The sequence below is a fragment of the Rhinolophus sinicus genome, chromosome 14 (genome assembly GCF_057876585.1).
Source record: "Rhinolophus sinicus isolate RSI-liver-muscle chromosome 14, RSI-T2T, whole genome shotgun sequence".
In the NCBI taxonomy this organism is placed as follows: Eukaryota; Metazoa; Chordata; class Mammalia; order Chiroptera; family Rhinolophidae; genus Rhinolophus; species Rhinolophus sinicus.
In genome coordinates, this window is record NC_142514.1 from 182,730,180 (window position 1) to 182,755,947 (window position 25,768).

At 46.7% G+C, this 25,768-nt stretch overlaps 1 long non-coding RNA gene across 1 annotated transcript; it reads left to right on the forward strand.

The window, feature by feature from the left end:
- Positions 1-16,473: 16,473 nt before the first annotated feature.
- On the forward strand, positions 16,474-25,540 carry LOC109450391 (uncharacterized). The gene is made up of 3 exons (XR_012497826.2): positions 16,474-16,655; positions 16,809-16,994; positions 25,047-25,540. It is a non-coding gene; the product is annotated as an uncharacterized LOC109450391 (long non-coding RNA).
- Positions 25,541-25,768: the final 228 nt, after the last annotated feature.

A 25,768-nucleotide genomic window follows, 5' to 3' on the forward strand; every position in this document is an offset into this window, starting at 1 on the left:
GGAGCAGTAGGCTGTCCCATAAGCCCAGGTGTGTAGCAGGCGGTACCGCCTAGGTCTGTGTAAGTGTGCTCGCTCTGTGATGTTCGCAGGACGACGAGATCACCTAACAGTGAATTTCTTAGAACGTACCCCGTCGTTAGGCCATGTGTGGCTGTCATGCCTAGACAGTCACCCCTGCAGCACATCAGCTCTCCCTCCCTCGTGCTGTGGGGTCTGGGGTGCTGGGTCTTGTGAGGTGGGCCGCCTCCTAATGTGCCGTGGCGTTCAGTTAAGACCTCGGCTGTCCGTACCAGAGTTGGGCAGCAGACGGTATCTGACTTCCATAGTTCAGAACAAGGGGGGACCTAACAAGCCTCAGAGTCTACTTCCTGGTGTTCTTCCCCGAAGCAGGTTCACAAACAAACTGTTCTAGGAAAGCAGTTGTGACATTTACAAAACAGTAGTATTTCATGATGTCTTGTGTTTGGTCTGTTGAAATCTCGCGTGGCATCTGTCTAGGCATTTCTAGTCCTGAGGGGAAGGGAGTGCATTCGGGTGGGGGCACAGCCTGCTCCCTCTCCTGCCCTAATGCTCAGCACAACGTTGGCTGCTTTCTGGTTCAAGTACATGTGTCCCCCACCCCGTCTCTTACTCATAGGGTCACAGGGAGATTAGTGTCGGGGACTGTGGGCCCAGGATCTCCCCCAGAAGTCTTCTCTCCCCTCTCGGCCTCTGGGTGGCCAGTGCACTGTCCTCCTCACTCTTCTGTCGATGTGATGACTGTATGACCCACCGTCTGTGTGTCCAAACAAGGCCGTCTCTGCCCCATGTTGACCCCAAGGGCAAAGGCTCTGCTGATTTTCTTCCAATTTATTTAACTTAAAGGTGTGGGAAACGTTCAAAGAAATACCTGCACATGTTACATTCAAACCCTGTGGGGGACAGTGACATGTTTCTCTAACCCCGGCCTGACTTCCCACAGAGGCAACTGTTGTAGCCAGTTGTTGGGGTTTCTTTCTAGAGATTTCTGTGCGCATATTTAGCTATAGTGCTGGTACATCACATATGCCATCTTGCACTTGGTATTGTTCAGTTAACAGCGCATCTAGGCGCTCACTGTGTATCTGTATTTATGGTCGACCTTAGTCGTCCATATTTGAATTACCCATTTCCTCTTCTGGGGAACAATTAGGTTGTTTCCAGCAAATTTTACTGTATATAAGCCTCTGCTGAGTGTCTGCATGTGTTTTTATGTATACGGGCAACTATGTCTACGAGGGGAAGTTTCAGGGGAATTCACAGTCCACGTGCCTTTCTGAATATGCTGGGCGTCTCCTGCTTACACGCACTTTAGGGAAGTTGTTCCAATTGATGTTTCCCTACACTTTCATCTGATCCGATACTGTGTTCTTGAACTTGGTGATTTGTCAATGTGAGAAGTGAAAATACTATTGCATTATAGTTTTGCTTTGTATTTCTATTGGGTGGTGTACTTACTGATTTTTAAGAGCCCTTTATATATTAAATAAATTAACTCTGTCATTTGTGCCACAAATACTTTCCTGTTTGTCCTTGGTCTTTAAATTTTATGCTAAAACTTTGCTGTTCAGAGTTTTAAATATATAAATACTCACTTATCAATGTTTTATTTTGTGGCTTCTGGATTTTATGAGTAGTTCACAAAGGCGAATCCAAGTCAAGATTACTTTTTGTTAAACCCCATGTTTCGTCCTCGTTCTTTGAAGGTTTTATTTTTATTTGAATGTTGGATCTTAATTTTGATGTAGTGACGTAGGGAGTTAGCCTGTCGCCCCTGCACCATTTACTGGTTAATACTTTTCTTACAGGAATAGATCGTGCTGGTTCCAATTTTTAAATATTGTTGTTCTGTGTGTCACTATATGGTACAGATAGTCCGACCTCATTGTTTTGCTTTCCCAGAATTATCGTGACTCTTCCTGAATGTTTGCATTGCCTGCCTTATGTTTCCATACTGTTCCCTTCCTGTGCAAGCGTAAGGTATGTCTTTGCATTTACTCATGTATGTTTGATTTGGTTTTGTATTTTTATGGAAAGCTGTGGTCAGCGATCTGGTCTTGGCCTGTCTGGGCATCCTAACTCGCCTCCCGGCACCCCCTGCACCCGCCCTAATGACCGCCCCGGTCACAGAGCACTTTCAGTTTTTTTTGGTGTGCCTAACAGTTACATGTTGCTATTGAGCTGGTAATGTCCAGTTCAGTGGGCTTTGCAGGTGAAATGCTCCTAAACACACTGTCGTGGTAAAAATGCTGATCCGTTCATGCAAACCCAGCTTGGGGAATGAATTGGGCCTATTCTAGGAGGTCACATTCCAGGAGGCGAGTTCGGCTGGGAGGGTTTGCATTCTTTTCCCCCCCATTTTATTGAGATGTAATTGATGTACAGTGGGATTTGCGCTCCGAACCTCCTGCCCCTGTGCGGCTGACTCCTGTCACTGGGAAGTTTTGTGGACCCAGATCTCTAAACAGAATCCTGTTCTGGTGCCAGCACATCACCCCATGCTCACCCCGCGAACCGCCTTTTTCTCCTGTCGCAACCTGCCTGGAACTGTTTACAAAATGTATTGCGTGCTTTCCTGCTTTATCAAAGAAATTATGCACACCAGAATTTGCTGTTTCTCCAGTGTCTCAAGGGCACCATCATGAACATGTGCTTTCTAGAACACAGTGGTTTCTTCAGGGGTTGTAGAGGTGGGTCCGTTTGTCCCCCTACTGACTGCCCTTCTGGTTAGGGGGCTACGTCGCTTCCTCAGGGTCAGCGTACCCCTCCTTTACTGGACTCATTGTGTGAGCTCATTCAGTATAGAGGCCGAACTGAAAGGGCCTGGAAGCAAGACCACCAAGGCTTCAGTTACCTCGGTGTCCCTTCCACACAGAAGGCAGAGGTGGCCTGTCTGCTTCGAAGTGATGTCTGTGGGCCTGATTTTCAGTCAAACACTGTTCTGTTTTCTGATTATGATTTTTGTCTGACTTCCTGTTGAAATAGGATAGGATGCTTTTCCCTGTTTTCTAAGACATTATTGTGCACAAACCTGATTATTTCCTTAAGGGAATTTCTTAGCAGTGACATTACTGGCTTAGAGGGTGTGACCAGTATAAAAAAGGCTTTGGACGCAGGTCGCCAAGCACCCTGCTTACGGCCGCACAGCTGAGCTTTCCCAGCTGACCAACAGTAGCAGTTCCCAGTCTTGCTCTCGCCAGCTTTTGTTTTTATCCTCACAGATCAGACGGCAAAAACTGTGTCCGTGTTTTAATTTGTACTTTTTGATTCTGTGAAGCTGAATGTGTACTTTCTGTGTTAGCTTTTGTGCTTCACTTAAATTCACTTCCTGGGAACTCTTTATGTTGAGGATCTTTACCCTCATAACAAAAAGTTTTTCAAGTTTGTAGTTTGCCGTTTTAGATTGACATGTTGGATCTTGCAAATGGTTTTAAGTTTCGTAATCAAATCTATTTTCTTCTTATGGTTTCATACTTTGGTGTTATGCTATATTTTCTTGTTCCCTTGTGGTTTTGTTTTTGATGCTTAACTCTTTAATCCATCTAGAAGTTATTTTGGGGTACAGTATGAGGTAAAATTCTAATTTTGTTCTTTCAAAATGGCTAACCAGTTTCCCCAGCACCATTTACTGAATAATTCTTTCTTTATTGATTCGAAATGCCACTGCTTAATTATGGACTAAATACTTTAATATCATTATGAAGTCTGGTTTTGAACTTTGTGTCTGTTCCACTGATCTATCTTCCCTTGTGCCAACCCAATGTTTAATTATTTTAGCTTTATAATAAAAGTATTTGGATTTTTATTGGAATTGCATTACATTTATAAATATGTTATGATACTGAAACTTCCCACTTAGGAATGGGCCTCCCTGTTCATTCAGGACAGGATGATTTTCATCAGGAAATTTACTCAGGAATTTTAGACCTCTTCTTGTACAAGTTACGCACATTTGATGTTTATTCCTAGAACTGTTACTCTGTTTTGTGGTTGGGTATGTTTTTCTATTAAAGTTTTAGATGATGGTAGCATATGGTAAAACTTGTTTTATATATATGTGTATATATACTTGATTTTGTAAATAAATATGCTGAACTTCATTATTAGGGCCAATTGGGAGGCAATACAGCATCTTGGCTAAAAGTGCAGGCGTTCAAGTCAGATCACCCTGCTCTTGTGCTGGACCCGTCTCTTATTTACTATGTGACCAGCTTTTTGCCTGGATTTCCCCCCGTCTGTAAGAAAGGATAATCATATGTACTAAGAAGTCGGCTGAGGGGTCATGTAAGCGTTGTGCTTCGTGCCCTGACATCGAGTGAGCACTGTTCTCTTGGAGTTTCCAAGTAGGTAACAGACATCTTTCGTGAGTATATTATTCATGTGATTTGTTCCCGTTTTCATGCTTCTCTCATCCTGTCTTCATGATCTTGTTTCCACCTGACCCTCTAGTACAATCTGTCAGCAAATGGAGGAAGAGAGTCAGGCTGGGTGCTGGGAGGTGCACGTAAGCCTCCAGCAGCCTGTATCACGTCGCTGAAGGGGGTGATTGTTCTGCTGGTAGTCTGGGCTGATCTGATAGACATTTTAAATAGTGATATTTATGTACTTAACATGTATTTGAAAAATGACTGGTTTTCCATTTATGGTAGTAATACAAAGTTTTCTTTTAAAAGTATTTTTCCTTTTTAAATTGAAATATTCACATACCAAAAAGTCATGCTTTTGAAATTTGCGATTCAGTGGTTTCTAGCATGTTCACTACGTTGTGCATCCACTGTCAATATTCATTTCCAGAACATTTTCGTCATCCCAAGCAGAAGCTCTGTACCCATAAAACAATAACTCCCATCCCTCCCTCCCGCAGTCCCTGACAACCTTTATTATATTTTCTGTCTCTGTGCATTTGCCTATTCTAGGGACCTTAGATAAGAGGAATCACATATTTGTCCTTTCGTGTCTGCCTTATTTCACTTAGCATAATGTTTCAAGATTTATCCATAATATGGCATTTAGCAATACTTCATTTCTTTTTATGACTGAATTATGTGCCGTTGCCTGGATGTACCCTTTTGTTTAGCCGTTCATCAGCTGGACATTTGGGTTCTCACGTCTTTGGCTGTGATGAATAATGCTTCTATGAACATTTGTGTGCAAGTGTTTGTGGGAACATCAGTTTAAAAATCTCTGGTATATACCTAGGAGAGGAATCACTGGGTCATATAATAACTCTATGTTTGACTTTTTGCAGACCTGCCAAACTGTTTTCCAGTGTAGCTGCACCATTTTACATTCCCACCTGTAATTTATGAGTGTTCCAATTTTTCCACGTTCTCTCCAACACTTGTTCTTACCTGGCGTGTTTTTTTTTATGGCCACCATAATGGGCGTGAAGTGGTAGCTCATGTAATTTTGATTTGCATTTCTCTGATGACTGATAATGTCACCCATCTTTTCATGTGTTTGTTAGCCGTGTGTGTCTTTGGAGAAGTGCCTACACTGATCCTTTGCCCACTTTTTAATTGGGTGTTTGTCTTTTCATTATTGAGTTGTAAGAGTTCTTCATATGTTCTGGATACTAGACCTTCGTCAGATACATGATTTGCAGATATTTTCTCCTGTGGTTTGTGATTCTGCTTTCTTGATAGGGTCCTTGGACATAAAATTTATATTTTAAAAGTGAATTGATTTGAGAGGGGGGAATGGGGCTGCTGTACTCAGGTGTGGCAAAAGAATCTCAAGGTGTTGTGTAAATGGTTAAGGTTTGGGAGGGTGTCCCCTCTGAGACCACAAGTGTTTGGAAGCAGAAGAAAGGGGGATGCTTAACCGTGAAATGTACGAGACGCACGCTCTGGTGGGTCCCTTCGTGTGTGGTATCAGCTGGCTCAGAAGCGCTTTTGTAATCAGTAGTAGATGTTGGATTTATTTAAATGTCTTTCCTGCATCTTTTGAGATGAACCTCAGGTTTGTCTCTTTTCATCTTCTAATGATTAATTATATTAATGGAATATTATTTTTTCCATTAATATTAATGGAATAGTACACCCTTCTATGATTTATGGGACAAACCATTCCCAGGCCTGGAGCTTGATTTTGTTGATGCAGAAATGAATTGGAAGGTTCACACTGGCTTCAGGGTGTCGACAGGCAGGTTTTCGTATCAGGAACGATGCAGTCAAGGGTGGTGGTAAGAGCACAGCTTTGACAACTCCGTCTCTATTCCCTGCATTCCATTTTTAAAGTCAGTTTCCTCAGTGATAAAATGGGGATGGAAATAGCGTTAGAACCTATCTCGCCGTCTGTGCAGCTAAAATGAGGTCACACAGTGCTGGCGCTGAGGGGATAAACGCCGGAGACAAGTCCCTAGCCTGGCACGAAATGTCCCATAATTACTCCTAGGGCTGCTGCTGCTTCTCTTTGGAGGGTCAGTGTTTCTTTGAAAAAATTTTGAATTTCTTCCTGAATTACTGGGCTAGTCAATATTTTTATTTCTACATAAGTTAATTTTTAAAAGTTTGTTTTCTAAGAAAATTACCTTTTTTGTATGTATTAGCATTAAATATTCTTCTACATTTTAATATTCTCTTTATGAGTAGCATTCTCACTGTTCTTATTCCTAGTTTATCTTGAATAGACTTTCTCAAGAAATCTATTTTATTGGCATTTTCAAAGAAGCTGCTTTAGTCATTTTGTAATTTATTAATTTCTACTTTTATTTCATTAATCCTGTCCTTCTGCTTTCCTTGGATTTTGTTCTGTTACTTTTTCTAGAGTCTTCATTTATGTTCAAATTCGCATGCTTGTAACAGTGGGAAGGGAGGTACAAGGCCGCGTTGTGATGGGGGCCCATGGTGAGGCAGCCCTGCTGCAGCCCCACCATGGTGTCACCCCTGTGACCTGGGACAAGGCCCTCAACTGCTGAGGGGTGGAGTCCATCTAAGGGAGGCTGCTGATGCCACCCAGGAAGATGGACGGGTTCCTGTTGGTGGCCAGGGCCTAGCAAGGCGCGGGAGGGCGTTCGGTGAAAGGAAACAGTCAACTGCTGTGGCCTCCTTCCACAGTTTAATTTCTAACTGTCCCTCCAACAACATCCTCCATGGCCAGACAGGCAAACAAGGCGACTGGCCCTGCCTTCTTGGTGCCCCATTCTCACGGGGGACAGGCCTCGGATGGTGACAACACAAATCATGAGTTCGCACAGTCGTGGTAACAGCCACAAAGGAGAGCTGTGCAGCCCGACCGAGAGTGAAGGCAGAAAGCTCTCACTCGGGAGGGGACCTTTGAGCTCTCACTGGAAGGGCAGGAGAATCTGTAAGGAAGAGCGTTTTCATGAGAGAAGGACATGGACAAAACCTCTGAGCTGTGAAGGGGACTGGCTGGAGCCAGAACGAGTGCAAGGTGGGACTGGTGGGGGTCCCCATGAGGATTCATTCAGGCTGTGACCCCAGGGCACCTGAAGGCTTTTCATCTGTATGTGGAGAGTTTGTTGTCTTTATTTCCTATATGCTTTGTGGTTTCACTTCGAGGTATAATTTGACTAGTTACTTAAGAGTATGCTTTAAAATTTCTAAGTGTTTGCAAATTTTTATTCTTTTAACTATTGTAATCAATTTCTGGTTTAACGAATGGTTGGAAGCCACTTGTACATTATATACTTTTTTCTAATGTATGGTTCCCTATCTTCATTGCTCCGGGTATGACATTTTTATCAATGTCCATGGCACTTGAGGGAGGTATTCTGTCATGTTCCATACTCTGGGTCAGTCCCTCCCTCCGGGTGTTTTTGGTCCAATCCAAATGCACTGTATCCTGTGTAATAAGAAGTGGGATTACATTCTCACCACCTCTTCAGGTCCTCTCCACTCCCCCCAAGACGGCTTACCAGTTTTGTCCCGTGTGTTTTACTGCAGTGTTATTGGAACCTCGAGATTCCCGACAGCACAAACCGTCCTCCCCTGTGGAGTGCTTTCTGCTTGGAGTTCACTTTGTCTGATGTCGCCAGGCCAGACCTGCGCCCCACCCCACCCCCAGTCTGGGCAGTGTCCTGTTTGCATTTGATGGAAGTACTTGTTGGGGTTATTTTCAACTGTTGATTTTGAAACAATTTTTACATCCCTTTTCTGCTTTCTGCTCACGTACGTGTTTATTTTACAAGGTTGTGATTGGTAGTTATTTTGCCTTTTCCACATCAAGTTACACTGTGGGCACAGTTCCCCAAGAGAAATAACCCTCCCTTTGGTTGAAGCCCTCTGGGGCCTTCCCAGGTGTGAGCCTGTCTGTACCACCTATGAGCCACCTGGGGGCTGGTTCCAGCATTTTGTGATTATAAGTCAAGCTGCCACAAACGTCTTTGGGTAAAACCCCATTTCTACCTCAAGGCTGCTTTTGGTTTGCGTTCCTCACCGACCAAAGGAAAGGGGCAGTTGCTTGGTTCTCCCTGCTCACTGCCCTGTGACCTCCAGATGGTTCTAAGAGGCCAGTAACATACACTGTTGTTTTCCCCATCACCCTACAAAAACAATTGGTTTTTATGTTTTGCTCATTGACTGTGAGTGTGGACTGGTTCTTTGAAGCCATTTTAACTTGCACCCTTTTAGCCAGTGGCATGTTGCCCTGTGCAGATCACTCTCTGGGGTTCCCACAGTACAAACCTTTAGGGTCTGGTCACTAACATGTTACATTAATTCTTTGCTCATCTTACAGAGTATTGTTTGACTACCCCCATTTCTGAGGCCTTTTAAGGCCAGAGCTTTGTTGCTTCATCGTCAGGTTGGGACTTAGATGGCCGTTCATGGTTCCACTCTCCTGCTGCAATCAGTAAGTGCCTGCTCTTTGTGGTGTGTTTGGGGGTGAAGCTGAAGGGAGGCTGTGAGGGGAGATGGGCCAGCAGGAGGGACAGAGGCGTGAGGGAAGTGGAGGCTGGGCCCGCAGGCCTGGCTCTGGGCCCACCTGCTGATCACAAACCTTGGGTTTTGTGTGGGTGTGTGACAGTGTCTGTGTGTGTGACAGTGTGTGTGTGGGTGAGGTGGGACTGGTTCTGCTCACATTCATTCCTCAGAATGAGTAGAAAGGACCCAGTTCTCAGCTCTGTGTGACCCTGAGCAGGATTCAGCCCTCTCTGAGCTGAGCCTCAGCTTCTGCCCTGGACCTTGCTGGGAAGGGACTTCTGAGCTCCTCAGGGCTGACGCGAGGGGTCCGGAGGCCCTCCCCCATGAGAGGCCAGTCCGAGACTCCTGGACAAGGACTGCAGAACGGGGGGAGGGTGCTCCCACCGGACCCGCCGTGGGCCCAGGGGAGGCGGAGCCTGGGCTGGGAGCAGGGGGTGCTGTGGGCAGTGGGCTGGGAGGTAGCCTGGAGCAGGTACTGGCTGAGGGTCTGGGGGGCTTCATTTCGTGTACCTGGAGCCCTGGTGACTTGGACCCGTCCTCCCTGGAACTCAGACTCCAGGTGAGAGTCTGCTGAGAGGAGAGAAGCCGGTGGGTGCGCTGTGCTCCGACTTCATGGCCAAGGAATGGCAATTCCCAGGAAGGATTCCACAGCTGACGATGGCCGAGGGCTCGAAGGACCACAGACGAGGCAGGTGGGCGTGTCTGTGTGACCCCCTGTGGCCGGGACACAGCAGACCTGGAGGACCATTGGCGTAGGAGCTAGGCCAGAGGGCTCAAACTTTCCCCTAGTTCTTAGATTTCCCGTTCTGATGAAAAATTTAAGGTTTTGCCTTTAATCATAAAAGTAGTCTGCATAGAATTGAAAATTCAAGCCATGGAAAAGGCAGGAAATGGAAGTAAAATCCCTCTCCCCTCACCTATTCCAGCCTTACCACACACAGGTAGCCTCTCAAGTTTCTTAGAATCTTCTGGAAATTTCTATACACATACACACTTGTCATGGCTGACACTGTCCTAGGACAGCAGGACCATAATTTGTGATTCAGTTTGCCCGTCTGACCTCGTGGGCTCCTGCAGTTGGGGTATGCATTCAGCCCAACAGGAAATACGTGGCCATGAAGCCAAGGGGACATGTGTCCCCCTGGCTGCGCCTTTGAAAGGGGTGTCAGGGTAGGGAGGAATGAGCCTGGGAGGGAGGGAGGCGCGGAGCCGCCGCAGGTGTTTCTTTTACTGGATGCGGCTCATGGCCGCGTTCAGGTTTTGCTTTTCACCTTTGAGTCTGTGAAAAAAAGAGCAGGAAAAAGCAAAAGGCGCTGGTGGTGGCACACCCAGCACTGCTGGGCCAGGGTTCGAGTCCCTGTGGCGTCCCTGCTTCCTTCCAGCTCCACACTCCAGGCCTTCCTCCCCACCTCATCAGGGACATTATGGTCCCTGAGGAGAGAGGTCCTGGGGTAGGGTGCCCAGGGCCTCTCTCCCAGGAGCCCTCCTGCTCCACTCTCTCCTCCCTCATCCCCTTCGGGGACCTGGTGAGTATGGAAGGGACCGGGGGCTGGGCTTTGAAGGCTCTAGCAGCTGCAGCTGATGAAGTAGCCCCATCCTCTCAATCCTGTGGGAAGGGGAGGGGGACAGCTGGGGGGCTCTGAACACCAAGACTTAAGGGCCCACCGGGAGTGGCCACACTCCTCAGGGTGTGCTCCCTACCTGCCTCTTCCATCCAGGGCTCCCAGGATCAACTCTCAACCACTGAGGACCAAGATGGCTCTTCCAGGGAGGGCTGGGTGGGTCGGGGCAAAGGGGAGGAGGCGGGCTGGAGGCTGGCAGGGCAGGAGGAGAGGGGCCAACCACAGGCCCTGCTGCAGGAAGAGCAAATGACTGAGGGCAAGTGGGGCCAGGGTGGGCACTGAGGGGTCTCAGGCTACACTCCAGGCGCCTGGGACCTGGAAGGGGGACTCCAGGGGATCCCCTAGTTCAGGACTGGCAGAGGTGGCATGCTGTGATCTTGAACGAGCTCCCACACAGGCCCGCAGCAGTTTCCTCCCTGTCTTCCTTTAACAACCCACGTCCCATAAGGCACAGCTGGAAGCAGAAGGGAGGTGTGCAAAGTTGGCCTGGGAGGCCGGACCTTCTAGATGGGCTGAAGGCTCCCCCACCTCTCAAACCCCAGTTACAACACCACGTCTTGGTAGGTCTTCTCAGCCCAAACTCAAGTCACACGGTGGTACAGGTCCTCTAGGGAGAGCTGGGCTCCCAAGAGGTGGAGGGGACACCAAACCTGGAGAAGCCTGAGGGGTAGAGGGAGGGAAACCAGGAGACAGAAGGATGGGAAGCCTGTCAGCCTTGGTTGAGAGAACCCCTTGATAAGAAACCTGGCTTGGGCCTCCTGAATGACACTGGTGGCCCCCTCACCATCATCTACAGTCCCTGAGCCCCTTTGCAAGTTTTGGTGACAGAAAGTTGCCCGCTGGAGCTGGTGTTTCTGGTTGAGGGTGGTGGAAGGAGGCAGCAAGGGGCTGTGCTCTTGGCGAGTGAACTATCCCCAGCCTCAGCAGCCAGGCCTGAGTGGTGAGGTCACAACGTCCACAAACGTGCCCATCTGTCCGAATCGTGGCAGCCACATGGGCAAGGAGAAGCTGTGGGACCTGCTGTCCTCAAACAGGGTCAGCCTACTGCTGGGGTCTGACAGGATTATGCTCAGGCATAAGTAAAGGCACAGAGCCCAGGAACAAGTGACAGAGAAGCCAACACTGGCAAAACGAGCACAGACCTCTGAGTCTGACCTAGCCTGTGTGAGACTCAGTTTCCCCATCTCTAAAATGGAGTCAATGATACCCACCTAGAAGGGTTGTTAAGAAAACTAGGCTGGGGCCAGCCCGGTGGCTCAGGTGGTTAGAGCTCCGTGCTCCTAACTCCGAAGGCTGCCGGTTCGATTCCCACATGGGCCAGTGGGCTCTCAACCACAAGGTTGCCAGTTCAATTCCTCGAGTCCCGCAAGGGATGGTGGGCTCTGCCCCCTGCAACTAAGATTGAACACGGCACCTTGAGCTGAGCTGCCTCCCGGATGGCTCAGTTGTTGGTTGGAGCACGGGCTCTCAACCACAGGGTTGCCAGTTCAATTCCTCGAGTCCCGCAAGGGAGGGTGGGCAGCGCCCCCTGCAACTAAAATTGAACATGGCACCTTGAACTGAGCTACCGCTGAGCTCCGGGATGGCTCAGTTGGTTGGAGCGTGTCCTCTGAACCACAAGGTTGCCGGTTCGACTCCCGCAAGGGATGGTGGGCTGTGCCCCCTGCAACTAGCAACGGCAACTGGACCTGGAGCTGAGCTGCGCCCTCCACAACTAAGACTGAAAGTTCAACAACTTGAAGCTGAACAGCACCCTCCACAACTAAGATTGAAAGGACAACAACTTGACTTAAATAAATAAATTAATTTAAAAAAGAAAAAGAAAATGCCTCATAGATTAAAAAAAAAAAAAAAAAGAAAACTAGGGATGACATTTATAAATTGCCACATGGAATGTATTCAACAACGGTTATGGTGTGTGACGTAAAGGAACGGGGGCTCAGGAAAGGCAGGACTGGGAAGCTGAAAAAGCAGGCTGCAGTCAGAACAGGGTGCTTGTTGGCTGCAGCTGGGCAATGGGAACTGCTGAAGGATTTTAAGCTGGAGACACGTGGTCAGATCCAGGTTTTAGAAGGGTCGCAACAGAGGCCAAGTGGAAGATGGACCAGAGATCAAAGAGGAGGAAGCCCTTGCAGGATGAGGAGGACCGGACCAGATGGGGACACTGGGGACAGAGAGAAGGGGAAAGCGTAAGGTGGGGCTTGGTGCTGGCCTCAGTGGTCCCCTTTCATTCTCAGTTGGTTCTTTTCCATCCTTTTGACCCTCTGAGTCCCAGACCCCACCTCACCCCCAACCTTTCTTGCCTCCGGGTAGAAATTTCATACTAGAGGCAGAGGCAGAATTAGACCAGGATACATTTTGCTGGGCCACGCAATTGTTTTTTTTCAATTAAAAAAAAATTATTGTGGAGATCTGTATCTATACAGAGACATATATAAAACTTGCCATTTTAACCGTCTTTAGTGTAAATTTCAATGCCATTCATTGAATACAATGTTGTGCAAACATCACCACTACCTACCTATTTCCCAAACCCTCCCACCACCCTAGAAACTAACCGTTAAGCAGTGATTCCCATACTCCCTTCCCTCCTGCCTCTGGTAACCTCTAATCTACTTTGTATGAATTTGCCAGTTCTAGGGATTTCAGATATCTGGAGATTTCAGATAGAGTAGCATCTACAATAATTGTCCTTTTGTGTCTGACTTCTTTCACTTTGCATCGTGTTTTCAAGGTTCATCCATGGTGTAGCAGGTGTCAGTGCTTCATGCATTTTTATGGCTGAATAATATTCCATTATATGGACAGACCACCTTTTCTTTATCCATTCATCATTTGATGGACATTTGGATTGTTTCTACCTTTTGAGTATTGTCAAGAATGCTGCTATGAACATCATGGATGAGATTTTGTGTAAACATGTTTTCAATTCTCTTGGGTATATACCTAGGAGTGGAATTGCTGGGTCATTTAATAATTGTGTTTTAACTTTTTGAGGAACCACCAAACTATTTTCCACAATGGCTGCACCATTTATATTCTCACCAACACTGTATGAGGGTTCTAATTTTTCCACATCCTGACCCACACTTATTTGTATTATAGCCATCTCAGTAGGTGTGAAGTGGTATGTCAGCTTTTTGTTTTGTTTTTTAACTTTTATTTTAAGTGTGTTTTTCCAGGACCCATCAGCCCCAAGTCAAGCAGTTGCTTCAATCTAGTTGTGGAGGGCGCAGCTCACACTGGCCCATGCGGGGATCGAACCAGCAACCTTGGTGCTAAGAGCATCGCGCTCTAACCAAATGAGTCAACCAGCTGCCCCAGCTTTTTGTTTTTAATCTGAAAATGTTGCCATCATTTACAGATCAGGGGCTTCACGATCTGTAGTGGGGTTTAAACCCAGGTCTGTGAGACCCCAAAGCCCATATGTGACTCCAACAGGGGTTCAGCTTCAAACCCCCACAGGAGTTCAGCTTCAGACCCTGGTCAAGTTTGAAGGCAAAGGATAGGGAGCTGAAGGGCCAGTCCATTCTTGCCTGCAGGCTCCCCCTCAGCATTTGGGTGGCTTGTCCCCCGCATGCCTGGGAGGGGCAAAAAGAGATGCTTTCCTTAGCGCTTCACCCAGCTGGAAGGCAGCATGTCATCCTGGACATCAGCTGAGGGGAGAGTAGCCATGGAACACAGACACGCTTGTCCTTGGTCCCAGGGAACTGCTTTCTCACCCACCCTGCATCAGGCACCAGCACAGGGTCCTCAGGGCTGTCATGTCAGGGTAGGGAAAGGGGCTCTGAAATGGAAGAGACTGGGGGTGGGGGTGGGAGGCATGCCATGGCTGGTCTCCTGCCCTGGGGCCTTTCCATCAAGGGGGACTGTTCTCCAAGCCCATGTCTGGGATAGTTCTTGCACAGGGCAGGGGCTCAGCCATACTTAGAGGAATGAGATCACAGGGACAACGTGGTCCAGGAGGAAGAGGTATGAGGCCCACCTCCTCCAGAGCCTAAATTTGCCTCCTGCTGGAGTTGGGTTACAATATATGCTCCCACCACGCAGGGCCCATGAGGCAGGAAGGAGCAGGACACCGGCACCATCAGCCAGCCATCCCACCCCTTGCTTGGCTATTCCTGCCGGGTCTCCATAGCCTTTCCTTGAGTTAATTAGCTGTTGAGCCTGTTGACTTGGGCCCATCTTCCCTCCTCCCCTGCTGATACCTCTCAGGGTATCAGCTCAGAGGCCCTGCTTCCTCCAGCACCTCTAGAGTTGTGCATCTGGAAGCACCCCACAAAGCCCTACAGGTAGGAAAAAAAACAAACATTGGGTTCAGCTTGCCAGGAGTCCAGACTAGTGGGGAGCAAGGTTGGAAAAAGGGTTGGGCTCTAATGTGTCTGCTTCTCCCTCCTGTGGGGCTCAAGTGAGGAGATGCATTTATACAATTCTAAAAAAATGTTTGGATCACAAACTTAACATGGTATGTGTTTTCTTTATTTATTAACAGTAATTTATGTTTCACTCACCCTGTGCCAGGCACTCTTCTAAATGCTTTATAAATATGTTAACTTACTCAGTTCTCATGACTAGGTTATTTCCATTCTCAGATAAGAAAACTGAGGTACAAAGATTACCTGACTTGCCCAAGGTCATAGATTATAAACCACGGAGCTGGGATTCAAACTCAGTCTGGCTCTGAAGTCTGAACCATTACACCAGGTCAAGATCTAGTTTTCAATATTTAAAAGTCTATCCTTGGGGTGGCTCGTTGGCTCAGTTGGTTACAGCGCAGTGCTCATAACACAACATTGCTGGTTGATTCCCACATGGGCCAGTGAGCTGCGCCCTCCACAACTACTGTGTTTTCCTGAAAATAAGACCTAGCTGGACAATCAGCTCTAATGTGTCTTTTGGAGCAAAAATTAATATAAGACCCTGTCTTACTTTACTATAAGACTGGGTCTTATATAATATAATATAATGTAATGTAATGTAATATAATATAATATAAATATAATACCAGGTCTTATATATTAATTTTTGCTCCAAAAGACGCATTAGAGCTGATTGTCTGGCTAGGTCTTACTTTTGGGGAAACACGGTAGATTGTAAACAACGACTTGACTTGGAGCTTATGGGTCCTGGAAAAGCTCACTGGTCCCCAATATTCCCCAATAAAAATTTAAAAATTAAAAAAAAAAGTCTATCCCTCTGGGACAGGCTTTTCCCAGTTTTGGGTTTATGCAGACACACCCAACACTGTGCTGAGAGTCACAGCCATTTCTTGCAATCTTACAAAGTTAGTAATCACTTTTACCCAGCCTTACACAAGAGAAGAATTGGGCTCGGAGAGGGTAAATTCTGAGTTGCGATTCACACCTAGATTTTTGTTTCAACAATCTATGACATAACTATCCTGCCTTAAGTATCCTCTTCTAGTTATTTCTCTTTCCAACACAACACCCAGTAGTAAACTAGGCCTCAGGGTTACAGTAGAAGACGGGCTGCAAGGGAGGGTGGGCTAGGGGTCCGAGGCTCTGGCACCCACTAATCCTGGGCGGTCCCCCTGCCTCCTACAAGAGAGCAGAACCGGACGTGTGGCTCCTTGTAGTTGAGACCACCAGGGACCTTCCCCGCCTCCCCCTCCAGGCTTGCGACCTCTGTATCCTGGCTGCACCTGAAGCTCCCTGCGCCCCTTGCACACCCTTCACCAGCTCTTTTGCTCCGCACCCTAACCCTGTCTGTGCTTAAGCAGGATGTCCACATCGAATGAAAAAAACCGAAATTCTAGCCGAGGACTCGTTGCTCCGAGGTCCCCACAAACAGCTGGGCTTCCGACCGAGTGCTAGGCTAAGTGGCTCCCATCATCTGCCGCGTCCCGCAGTCCCACAGGCAGCACGCTTTCCAGCTCCCCGGGACTGGACGGAGCACGGATCTATCCCTCCCGACCGCCCCTTCGGAAAGTCTTAAGTGACCAGGCAAGAGCCCGCGCCTGCGCAGACCGCAGCGGGGCGAGGCCTCGGCGGAAGGCACGAGGGTTCGTGGGGCAGTGACGCAATGCGCCCCTCGTGGCCGGTGTGTTCACGCCCTCTGTGGCCTCTGGATTCCGTTTCCACGGTCACGGAGGCGCAAGGCAGGGTCCCAGGTAAATCCCAGTAGAGTTGAAACATGAAACCTGAGGGACTGAAGGCTGCAGGGCTGGGGGAACTGGGAAGTGGGGCCTGAACCCGGGCTCGCGGGAGGACTGACCGGCCCCTCGCGTGCCCCTCAAGTCATCTCTGCCCGATGATTCCCCTAGGATGTTGTGCTGTACACAAGCGCTCTTCAACCCCACGAACTGGCCTGGCCTCTTCACAGCCTTCCCCCTGCCTCTCCCAGCTGCTGACCTCGCTCTTTATCCTCCAGTCCCACGCAGCTGTTTGTCCGCGCCCGGAGCTGCACACTCTTGAAGTGACCGGCCTGGAGACAGTTACCCCAGATCAAGGTAAAGATACGAGTGTCTCACTGAGCGTCCCTAACCTAAAAAGGAAAACTGAGGTACCACTGAATTAGTTATCTGTTACTCCATTAAAGTTATGTCAAAGTGTGATGGCTTAGAACAACAAACATTTACTATCTCACTGGTTCCTGTAGGTCAGGAATCTGGGAGGGGCTTAGCCGGGGGTTTCAGCTCAGGGTCTCTTTAAGGGTTTGCAATCAAGTTGTTAGCTGGGCCTGCAGTCATCTGAAGGCTTTCCTGGGGTAGAGGATCTGTAGCCAAGATGCTGCACTCATTGCTGGCAATAGGCCTCAGTTCCTGGCTATACGGGCCTCTCCATAGGCCTTCTCACAACACGGTAGCTGCCTTTCCTGGAGCAAGTGATGAGAGAGAGCACACTGCAGACAGACAGGGTGTCTTTATACCTGACCTTGGAAGTGGTATACCATCACTTCTGTCATATTCTTTTGGTCACTGTATTTATCATGTCTTTTGTTTTCTGTGTTCTGATGCTTTGACATCTGGGGCCTTGTTGACTCTGAAGGGACTGCCCCGCCCCTCGCCGCCCCCAGGGTGAGCCAATTCCTAGGTATAGTAAACAATTCCCTGCTTTTATGTGCTTTTTTGTATGTGCTTTTCAAATGCAGACCAACCATTCCAGAGCCCACACTCCCAGCCACCTCCTATACCAGGCTCTCACACTCTAGGCCTCTATCCATCTATCTAACCACCTCAGGGTCGGGTAGCAGCCAAGCAGGGACAGCCCCTTTGCCCCAGAGCCCCCTGAAATGACTCAGACTAGCCAATCGTAAACCTGGTTCTCTGGCTCACCCATTCATTCCTGCAGAACCTTAATAGACTCTTGCCGACAGTGCCCCCCTCCAGCTGAGCCCAGTGCTTCCCTGTGTGCCTACCCCACCCCGTGGCATGGCATGCTCCCTCTTCCTGGGGGCTGTAACAAACTATCTTTTTTTTTTTTTAATATTTTTTTTATTGGGGAAGGGGAACAGGACTTTATTGGGGAAGAGTGTATACTTCCAGGACTTTTTCCAACTCAGTTGTTGTCCTTTCCATCTTAGTTGTGGAGGGCGCAGCTCAGCTTCAGATCCAGTTGCCGTTGTTAGTTGCAGGGGACGCAGCCCACCATCCCTTGCGGGAGTCGAGGAATCGAACCAGCAACATTGTGGTTGAGAAACCACTGGCCCATGTGGGAATCGAACTGGCAGCCTTCAGGGTTAGGAACGCGGAGCTCTAACCTCCTGAGCTACCAGGCTGGCCCCACAAACTGTCTTTTCAATGACAGCCATCTCTCAATATTTTGGCCTTAAGATACCTACAGTTTTCTATTTATACATTATATTTTAGAACAGTCACACAGACCAGCCCTGACACAATGTGGAAGGGGACTACACAAGGGAGTGTAGTCCAGGAAGGACTATACCAGGAGGTGAGATCACTGGGGCCAACTTAGAGCTTGCCTACCATACCACATGTCTCCCATGGAGAATTAAGCATACCTGTAAAAGCTCTCTTCGTACAGTGATACAAACAGTAGTAGTACAGTCTGATTCCGAAACTCAGATGTCTAAGATACAGTCTCTGATTCCCACAGACTTACAACCAAAAGACAAATTCCTGGGTGTATTTACTAATTTAACAGATATTTCCCAAATGGTTGGGCTCTTCCAAGCATTTGTGTGCCTGACGATTCGTTGGTAAATAAACACATGGTCGTTGCACTCAGATGAAAAACTTTGAGTAGGTCTTGCTTCATAAAATCTCACAGTCTACCTCAATACCACCATCTTATTTTGCTCATGATTTTGTGGGTCAGGAATTTGGGGAGGTCTTAGCTAGGCAGTTCTCTCTTGGAGTCTCGCATGTGGTTGCAGTCAATTGAAGGGCTCGGCTGGGCTGGACGTTCAGGATGGCTCATTCACGAGGCAGCCATGGGTCCTGGTGTAAGCTGGCAGCCTCAGTGGGCTCTGGCTGACCTCTCCAGCACAGCGGTCTCAAGGTAGTTAATCACTGAATCTGACACCGTTGATGGCTCCCTCCCCTGAAAACATTACCTTTGCTCTCCTCTCACCGCCTTGGTGACCCTGTTAGCCTCCTTTATGGTTCTTGTTCACCTCCCAAATTCTAAACATTGAAGCCATTCAGGGATCCGCTCTTCTCCCTTTACTCCCCTTCCCTTGGGGCACATCCCTCTGGGTCTCCTGGCTTTAAATTAGTGTTAATATGCTTCTAACTCCCCAATTTTTACCTCCAGCCAGACCGCTCTTTCCTAACTCCAAAATAGAGCTGCTGGTCTTTCCTCAAAATCTACTCCTACTGTGGTTGATGCCAACTCTGACATTCTTACTGCTCAAGCGAGAGACCTTTGAACCATCTGTGGTTTCCTTCCTTCCGTAGCCCACAGCCATTGAAAATTGACCACTGGGTTTAGAGGCTGGAGTGCCTGGCAACCTTGGGTAGAGCCCTTCGGTAGCATGGTTGGGGCAACATCAAATCTGACAGTTCTCAAAACCATCAGGCCATTTATTCAGTAGGCACTGACTGTGCCACAGCCATTGGTGAGATTGTGCTGGGCTCGGGCAGGTAGGCAAGGTACTACGTAACCAAGAGGGAGCCCTGAAGGCCCCTGAGCAGGTATAGTCATCGGTAAGCAAACATACCATGCACAAGATGCAAGAATATAGCTCTTGGAATCCCACCTCAGAGCTTACTGGTTTCTGTTTTACATGCATCGGTATCAAGTGGCTCTGATTTCCAAGGCCAGAGCCACTAAGAAACAACAAATTACCATTTGTTGGGGTGACAGGACTGCTGCAGATGGGCAGTTGGCTACTTGACCCAAAAGAAGGAGATGGGGAAATTATTTAAAAGCAGAGTTCAAAGAGCACGATTGCAGAGTCTATTTAACGTGGGACAGGCAACCTGGCACATTTCACCAGGTGGCATGAGGTCAAATTCAGGGAAGGCACAATCAGCCTAGGGAAGATCTACCTGGCCTGTTTCCTGACTGTCACAGCCTCACTGTGTGACCTCCAGCAAAGAATGCACTTGTCCTCAGCCTTTTAGTTTGTGAATTCAAAATATTAACCTCTGCCCTGCCTATTAATTTTTTAAAATATGGAAAATGGATTGTATAAATAGTTAAAATGCAGCATAAATACAGAGGTTATTATAAGATACTGGACAAGGTATAGTCTGAGAAAATGGAAATGGCCTAATGTTTATTGATCACCTACTATGTGCCAGGTGCTGGATGCTTACTTATGTGCTTTCATCCTCCCAAAAAAACCTCAGTATAGTTATCATTGGGTATACTTTTAGTGATAAAAAAGCACAACATATGGAGAAATTAATTTGCTTCCCAAAGTTACACTGCCAGGAAATGGTAGCCCTAGGTCTTCTCAAAAGACCAGAGACGGCGTCCATCTTCAAGCCCAGCTGGATCCAGCAACAAATGATAAAATCAATAGGACTTTATTGTGTTCGTTTGCTAGGGTTGTCATAACAAAATACCACAGACAGAGGGGCTTAAACAACAGAAATGTATTTTCTCACAGCCAGGACAGGTTCTTCAGGGCGGGCAGATCGCTGCCCTCTTGCTGTCTGTCTTTGTGGCCGTCATTGGCATCGCTCCCTCTTCTTTTAAGGACATTAATCATATTAGAATAGGATCCCACCCTAATGGCCTCATTTTAACTTACCCCTTTACAGACCTTATCTCCAAATACAGTGACATGCTGAGGTACTGAGGGTTGAGACTTCTACATATGAATTTTTTTTTGGGGGGACACAATTCAGCCCATAATAAGCCTATATATTAAAAGATAAATGCTCCACTAACGGAAAGGCTCGTAAATATTTTATTCCCTTAAACAGTGTGAATCCTTTACAGATTTATAATGCCGCAGTTCTTCTGAATAATACAGTAACTTCCTTTCCTTGCAATTGTGTGTCTTATTCTCCTTTCAATTTTATTTCACCTTACTTATTCTCACTCTGTTTTCAAAATGTGCTTTTGAATAGCCTTTCCAACTGTGTATTATGAGCCTTTGAAGTTTGTATAGTTTTGAATATAAGGGTCTCCCCCTCTCCTCTATGAATGCCCAAATGACTTTTGGAGAGGTGGGGAGGGATCTTGAGGGCACCCATGTTTAAAAGAAAACCTGTAAAGTTGATGTGTTAAAAAGTCTGAATCATGGCCGCCCCGGTGGCTCAGGCAGTTAGAGCTCCATGCTCCTAACTCCAAAGGCTGCCCGTTCGATTCCCACATGGGCCAATGGGCTCTCAACCACAAGGTTGCCAGTTCAATTCCTCAACTCCCGCAAGGGATGGTGGGCTGTGCCCCCTGCAACTAGCAACAGCAACTGGACCCGGAGCTGAACTGTACCCTCCACAACTAAGACTGAAAGGACAACAACTTGACTTGGAAAAAAGTTCTGGAAGTACACACTGTTCCCCAATAAAGTCCTGTTCCCCTTCCCCAGTAAAATCTCAAAAAAAAAGAAAAAAAGTCTGAATCATACCAAGTACAGGCAAGGATGTGGAGCAACAAGAACTTTCATACACTACAGGTAAAATTGTAAAATGATACAACGGAGAACAGTTTTGCAGTTTCTTACAAAGTTAAACATGTAAAACATGTACTTACCATATGACTTAGCAATTTTACTTCTAGGTATTTACCCAAGAGAAGTAAAAATATACATTCACAGAAAGACTCGTATGAGAATGTTCAGAGCAGTTTTATTCCTATAACCCCAAACTGGACATCCTAAATGTCCATCACAGATGGATAAGCATGTAGATCCACACAGTGGAATACTACTCAGCGATGAAAAGGAAAAAAACTAACTACTGACATATGGAACAACATGGATGAATCTCAAAAATATCTTGAGAAAAAGAAGCAAGACACAAAAGATTTGTGTACATTTGTATGAAATTCTAGAAAGCCAGAACAAATCTAACATAACAGAAGGTGGATCTGAGGTTGACTGGTAATGGGTAGATTAACTGTAAAGGGACACAGGGACCCTTATGGGACAATAGAAACGCTCCCTTATCTTGATGATGGGATGGTTACATTTGTCAAAACTCATTGAACTATACACTTAAAATAGGCCCGTTTTATAGTATGTAAATTATATCTCAGTAAAGGTGGTTTAAAAAAAAAACTGAGATGGGATATTTTCCAGCTGCTGTTGCTCATCCCCTGCATAGCAATTCTCTGTATACAGATCTTAAGGAAATAAGAAAAGCCATGTTTCAAAGTTTTCAAATCCATGGTCTTCTTACCACAACAATTTGACATAGTCCTCATAAGAACTGGAGCGATAGACTCTGCGAACAAGGTGAGCCTGGAAAATCTTAGCATGTCAGTAAGGAAGGAAAATTTGAAAGATAAATAGGGTCAAGTTGAAATAACAGAGGCCATACTACGAGGTGCTTCCACTGACCAAAGTGAGAATATTTAAGCATCAAAAGGAGACTATTGACCAAGATCAACTGACGTATTATCTGAAAAGTCCATTCTGAAATACAAAAAGAGAAAATGTTAACGTATTCTGAAAGAAGGTGATTGGAATGGAATGTATTCTTGAATTTTACCATTAAATCATATCGGTATCATTGATTCATTTATTGTATGAAACTATAGATGAAATAAATGTAAATACATCAAATTTCTACTTCCAGCAAAGATGGAGCAACAGGGACAGAATTTACCATGTCACCTCAAACAACTAGAAAATCAGACAAAATATAAGAAACAATGATATTTAAGATATTGATCACCAGGCAATGGAGGAATATGAACCCTAAGAGGCAGGAAAAAAACCAAGGTGAGCCCTAGAATTCTCCCAGTTTACTGTCTGGAGAAAATTTCCAAGGCACAGCACAGTGAGGGGGAAGCCAGGCAGAGGATGCTGGGAGACCGAGGTGACTAGAGTTCACAGGGCAGAGAATCAGAAAGGAGATAGACCTCCGAAGATCTGCAGAGGGTCCCCCTCGGGTCTTCAGGTGAGTTCTGATCAATGCATGAGTGTGTGGAAATTACCTAAATCCAGAGAAAGAGCCACCAGAAGGGATTAGAAGGAAGAATTCCCAGAGATCACATAGGACTGGGATCCCACCAAATTGGAAAAGCAACCAAAGAAAAAAGACATGTTACGTAAAATGGAATAAAAAGATACGGACAACAGCATGCTTCTCATTGGAAACAATGCAAAACAGAAGGCAATGTTCTGGGATGCAATTTTGTAATTTGGAAACAGTGTGTTCCTTTTGGGTCTTGTTTTTGACCTTTCGTAGGTAAGACCAGGGCAGCATTTAATCTAAGGCTGATTTTGCCTAACTGCCTGGGCAAAACCCTTCTGAGTATTCTACCTGATCCCCATGATTGTCTATAGTACTAGCAGAAAATAACAACTGTCAACCTAGTAGTCTATATACAGCAAAAACATTTCAAAACAAAGGCAAAATACTTTTTCAGACATACTCGTACGTGCCAGGAAAGTATGTATCACCAGCAGACCCCCACTACAATAAATGTTAAAAGCAACCCTTCAATAGAAGGGAAATTATACGGATTGGAAATGTGGATGGACAAAACGGAGTAAAGAATACCAGAAATGGCAAATAATGGATAAATATAAAAGATTTTTTTCATATTATTTAAATCTCTTTAGAAGATAATTGACTATGTAAGGCAAAACAATGTATAGCAGGTCCTTGAATAACGTCATGTAGTTATAATATTGAGGAGGAAAAAAAAAAGTTGGATTCCTGGCCAACGCCCCTGTCCTCCTATGACCAGGAAGCTGACCCAGGAGAGAAATGCATGCGCCAGGGCCCCACAGGAGGCCGTGAAATATGCAGAGTCCCTCTCACTGAAAACCCCCAACACCTGGCCATTCCTGCCCATGGGTGACTTTGTCTCCCGATAACAGAGGGAGCCAGAAAGATCCAGCACACTGGAAAAGCTCAGCAGGAAAATGGAAAAGTGCTAGAACCAGAGACAAAGCAAATATGAGGCACAAGAGACAGAGCAAGCTGCAGAAAAGGAGGAGAAGGCCCCTGTTAGCCACACACTGGGTCTGTGCACTGTGCGCCCCCAGGTAGAGGCTGGGAAATGAGTCAGGGTCATGCTGTCCTCATCTTTGGGGCTGAGCTGGGTAGAGAAGCTGCTTGTCCTTCTCTCTCTGGCTTCAACCCATTTCCTGAACTCTTACTGCACTTCAACACCCAGGTTCCTGGGGCCTGTCTCTCTCCGTGTCCTCTGATCCCTTGACTCTCCTATCCCCTTTGCATTTCTTCTGTCCTGGTCTGTTTTGCTTTGACCTTGACACAGGCCTTTCCCTGCCGGTTTCCTGGTGGTCTGATGAATATACTATTTAGATAACTCTGAAATACCTCCCAGGAATCTCTTGTGACACCCTGCTGTCCCTTCCAGTTGTAGCATTCCACAGCATGAGTAAATCACAGTAAACTGTTTTTTAATACTTATTAAACCAGTTTAACAAGCATTTCCTGTTTATTATGTACAATGCAAACCAGTTCATGCAAGTCATGTGAGAAGCCTGTCTGAGAAGGAAGCCATACCAGAGGTTAGCAGGGCCTCACGGTAGAGAACTGTGGAGAACAGGGGGTCAGCTCTGCCAGAGACTGAGACCACCTCTGGGATTTTTAGTTACACGATACAGTAAATACGAGGTGTGATTAAAAACAAATATGGCGAAATGTATAAATAAATAAAAATATTACAGTAAAAGACACATTGCCATTAATCCCCCTCAAAATACTCCCCCCTCACTTCAAACACACTTATCCCATCATTCTTGCCACTCTCTGAAGCAGTTCTGGAAGTCCTCTTTCATGAGCGTCTTTAGTTGCACTGTCATGGCCGCCTCAATGTCCTGAATCGATTCAAAACATTTTCCTTTCATGGTCATTTTGACTTTGGGGAAGAGCCCGAAGTCGTAATGGTGGCAGATCCAGTGAATAAGGTGGATGAGGACACATTGTCATGTTTTTATTTGACAGCTGTTGCCACATACCAGAAGCGATGTGTGACACAGAGCATTGTCATGATGGAGGATGAAGTAAAGACACTCATGAAAGAGGACTTCCAGAACTGCTTCAGAAAGTGGGAAGAACGATGGGATAAGTGTGTTCGAAGCGAGGGGGAGTATTTTGAGGGCGCTTAATGGCTGTGTGTCTTTTACTGTAATAATTTTTTTTTTAGTTAAAATTCCCCGTATTTTTCTATCACACCCGGTACTTTTTTCTTAGGTCCTTTTGGGAAGGGGTGGGAATTTCAGGTGAAGCCTGAGGAGATCTGGCGGACTCAGACCTTAACCTAGCGCACTCATGCTGCCACGCCTGTGCTCGCAGCTCATGCAAGGAATAATGGGATTTGTGTAAAAATAAAAGACCAGCCAAACACCTCACCTGACTTTGAGGGGGAGAAAATCTGAATTCTAGACCGGCTTTTTTTACTTCCTCACCAAAGGACCTTGAGCCAGGCTTGGCTGTCTTTGAGCCTCTGTTTCCCCAGCTGTGGAGGGGTGGAGGGTGAAGGCAGTAAGGGGGAAGGGGGGGGCGGAGCAGATGTCTCCCTGCCCACACTGACCAGCTGCACCGCAGGCACCAGCTCCTTAGGGGGCAGTGTGCGCTCCTCAAAGGGATTCCCTAGGTCAGAAGAGGGACTTGTGACTCAAGACAAACATTCATTTGCCAGTTGATGAGATGGGAGAGAGACGGAG